The sequence below is a fragment of the Saccopteryx bilineata genome, chromosome 1 (genome assembly GCF_036850765.1).
Source record: "Saccopteryx bilineata isolate mSacBil1 chromosome 1, mSacBil1_pri_phased_curated, whole genome shotgun sequence".
Classification (NCBI taxonomy): domain Eukaryota; kingdom Metazoa; phylum Chordata; class Mammalia; order Chiroptera; family Emballonuridae; genus Saccopteryx; species Saccopteryx bilineata.
The window spans coordinates 11,874,496-11,878,548 of record NC_089490.1 but is presented as its reverse complement, the minus strand read 5'-3'; the positions used below and the strand labels follow the sequence as shown (position 1 = coordinate 11,878,548).

At 60.3% G+C, this 4,053-nt stretch overlaps 1 long non-coding RNA gene across 1 annotated transcript; it reads left to right on the top strand.

Moving 5' to 3' along the window:
• Positions 1-1,111, top strand: LOC136319776 (uncharacterized). Its single transcript, XR_010728212.1, has 3 exons — positions 1-153; positions 243-391; positions 776-1,111. It is a non-coding gene; the product is annotated as an uncharacterized lncRNA (long non-coding RNA).
• The last annotated feature ends 2,942 nt before the right edge of the window (positions 1,112-4,053 follow it).

The window sequence follows — 4,053 nt, the reverse complement described above, 5'->3', positions numbered from 1 at the left end:
CTTTCCTCACCTATAAAACAGGGATGACTCGGCCACATCTGTCCACGTCCCCTGTCTGCACCCGTCACCTCCCACCTGATGACTGCAGATCCTCCTCGCCGGCCCAGCTCCTGTCCCTGACCCCAGGAGCCGCTGGTGGCACAGCGTCCCACGGTCAGAAGAGCCCTGCGCCTGGTTTACTGCTCTGCTGTTGCCACCTTGAAACTCTCACTAACTTTTTTTTTTAATTTATTCATTTTTAGAGAGGAGAGAGAGAGGGGGAGAGAGAGACAGAAGGGGAAGGAGCTGGAAGCATCAACTCCCATATGTGCCTTGACCAGGCAAGCCCAGGGTTTCGAACCAGCAACCTCAGCATTTCCAGGTCGACACTTTATCCACTGCGCCACCACAGGTCAGGCCCGAAACTCTTACTAACTTTTGAACAAGGGTCCCACTATTTCATTTCATACTGGGCTCTGCAAATTATGTAGCCAGCCCCGCCCCCAACAGTTGATTCCCACTCAGTAACAAAAGCAATTGGCTCCCGTCCACCCAAAGGAGAGGCCAAAGTCTCTCTGTCACACACACACATACACACATTTGTGACTACATTTCCTACTACTCTTTCCTGCCTCAGGGCCTTTGCACTTGCTCTGTCTCTTGTAGTATCCTCTCCCCCTGGCTCCTACAGGCTAGCAATCTCACCTCCTCAAGTCCCTGCTCAGTGACACCTTCCCAGTGAGGCCTCCCCCAACCTTGTTTAAATGGGAACTCCCCGATGTTTTCTCTCTTACAGTCGCCGCCATCTACCCTCTACTTGGTCGGCTTATTTTAACTGTCTGCCTCCAGGTACAGAGGGGTGTTTGCTGGCGTGTTCCCTGCTCACCGCCCCCGCCCCGTCTGTGTGTGGCTCAAAGAAGGAGCTCAGTAAACTTGTGTGGAACAGACACTGACTGGCCGATAACCCGCCCATCGGTTCCTTGTGAGCCTTGGACGGGATGACGGACACAGAGCACCTGGCGCACAGTGGGTGCTCAGGACCGAGGAGCCCCGCTTAACTCTGCAGCTCCTCCCTACAGGGCTCCGGGTACCCGAGGCAGGGAGCATCCTGCCCGGTGTGACAGACACAGACAGAGTGAGACCCAGGCCGCAGGCCAGGCCGGGCTGTCAGACAAAGTGCGGGAAGCCCAGGGACCCGAGCACACCCACCTGAACCTTGAGGCTACGCCCAGCCCCACCCCTGCCCTTCCCGGCATTGCCCCGGGGCGGGTATGACTGCCCAGCCTGGGAAAGTGGACTGGCGTCTCACGTTCCAGACCTAATTTTATCTGCCTCCTCCAGAGGGCTGTAAAGGGCAGGGAGGAGCCAAGAACAAAGGCCAGAGCTCTGGGGACAGAAGTGGCCCCGGCCTGAAGGGCCTCGCCTGCCTCTGAACCTAGGCCCCAGGCTTCTGTCTTGATCTTGCCTGGAGGTGCAGGCAGTGGGGGCCAGGGGGGCTGAAAGGAGACAAGAGCTGAGACGGAGCTTGCAGGCTCCTGGGGGGCCCTCGTGGCCAGGCCCAGGCCCCCTGCACTAGGGGCTCCCAGGACCCTCGCTGTGCACTGCAGCCCCTGCGGCCTCCCTGGAGCCGAGAAGGGAGCACGGGGAGTGAGCTCCAGAGGACGAGCTCCCTGACCGCCCACCTCGCCAGGCCCTGCTGGCACGGGAACGGCGGCCAGGGCACAGGGTGGAGGCGAGCCGAGGATGGATGGCTGCTCCGGCCGCTTCCCAACTCAGCAGAAACCGGGCAGCGGTAATGGGTTGGCGGCCCCCAGCTGCAACCAACTTCATTTTCTGCCACAATTAAATGATCGCCTGCATTTGCTCACACTCACTTGTTCAATTACCGTCTTGGCCCTGAAGGACTCTGGGAGAAACAGGCATAAATAACAGGAGTCCGCCGCCCCCGGGCTGTCATCATGCCCCTCACTTCCCGCCCAGCACATTGCACCCATCACTCGCTCAGGGCCCGCCCTCTGCCCTCAGGGCCGTGGCCGGTCAGTCCTCCCCAGCTCCCACCACCCACGTGGGAAAGTCAGTCCCCGCCTGGGAGTCAGCAGATCCGGGTCTCCAGCTGGGTCTACCTGCCCAGTGGAGGGGCCTCTAGAGAGTCACCCCTCTGCAAGCCTCTGGTCCCTCTTCTCTGGAATGACAAGAGAAGTCGGGTGAGCTGTCAAGTATAGCTCTTGCAAGGGGCTGTGGTCCTGGCTTCATGGTCAACACGTGAGCGTTCCCGAAAGGGAGGGACGATGAGTGGCCCCTCCCCTCCTGCCCCCTCCCCACCCCCTGCAGCCATCGGAAGGTTTCCAGAGTGCCATGTTCTCCTATGCCTCTGTGCCATCGTGATTCTATTCCCCTTGCTGTTCCCTTCATTCACTTCTCTGCCTACGGACTCTGGTGCACCCTCAAGGTCCACCCTAGGAGCCCCCTCCCCAGGGAAGCGCAAAGCCAGGCCCCCAGAGCAGGCGGATTAACCTCTCCCTCCTTCGTGCTCCTCCCGCTCCTTATATGTGGGTCCGCATCTGGGCAAGGGCGGGACAGTCCCAGGTTCAAATATTGTGGGTCAGTCCCCAGAACCGTGTGAGAGCACAAATCTGGATTCAGGGTTGCAAACTGTAGCGGCTGTGGTCCCCCTCCCTGACTGGGGCCATCACATGAGGTCTCGCTGCCCATTTATAATTAAAACAACAAGAGCCAACACTTTTGAAGGCCTGTGCTGGTTTTCTTACTCACATGACGTCACTGAAATGTCACAGTAACCCTAAGAAACGTATCCCCCGCTTTAAAGGTCAGGAAACCGAGGGTCAGTGAGGGTAAGGTGCTTGTCCAAAGTCGCATTAACCGGAAGCGACGGGGCTTGGACTTGACCCGGGTGCGTCCGCCTCCGCGGTCCGTGCTCTTCGTCAGGGCTCCATCCGCGCAGCAAAAAGAGGTGCTGGTCACGGGGCTCGCGTTCCAACGTGGCTCTTGTGTCCACCCACGGCCAGGCAGCTCTGAGTCGGCCCTTTCTCCTCTCCACACTGGCTCTTCCTCGGGTTCAGAGCCACAGGAACCTGCCCTCCTGAGAGCTGGCTTGGGGCAGCGTCCGATCTGCGCTTCAGCCAGACGTGAGCTGGAGGACATGGCTCAGAACCTAGCATTGCTGGGAAAGCCAGCCCCGTGCCCGGTCCCCTGCCTGTGTCCCTGTGTGGGGACCAGCCAATGACTGCTGCCAGTCCTGGCCCCCGGGGTTGGCTGGGGAAGGGAGGGGCTACCCCTGCTTTCCCCTGATGTGGGGATGTGTTATTGAGGTGGGGGGTACTGCATGGGAGTGACAGCGGTTAAGAGTGGGGGGCCCCAGGCGCTGCCACTTACTAACCTTGTGAGTTGAGGCCTCTCTGGGCCTCAGTTTCTCGGCTATACTATGAGCGTAGCAATGGCCCCAACCTCATGTTGGAGTCGGGATCAAATGAGGGAATGTGTGCGTGTGAAGAGCCGCTGCTGAGTGATAGGCGGCCGGCAGCTGGTGGCTGTGGTGGCCTGCTGAGCGCCTCCCCCACCCTGACCCGCCAGCGCGCCCCCTTTCCCGCCAGCACCTGGCCTGTGTGTCGGGTGCTCCCAGGATGGCTGGTGACATCCCGCAGCATCCTGGTCAAGGGAGCCCCGCTGACTTACAAGGATTCATCTCCTGCCCCTGGGCATATGCTCCTCAGATTCAGAGCCACAGGAACCTGCCCTCCTGAGAGCTGGCGTGGGGCAGCGTCCGATCTGCGCTTCAGCCAGACGTGCACTGGGGGACATGGCTCACACGTGGGGACACATCCCCACATCAGGAGAAAGCAGGGGGTAACCCCTCCTTCCCCAGCCAACCCGGGGGCCAGGACTGGCAGCAGTGATTGGCTGGTCCCCATGCAGGGACACAGGCAGGGGACCGGGCACGGGGCTGGCTTTCCCAGCAATGCTAGGTTCTAAGATTATGGGGTTTCCTGGGGTAGGTGCAGACCGAGGAGTGGGGGGTGGCATCTGTGGCCTGGCCCGCTCCTCCGCCAGGGGAGT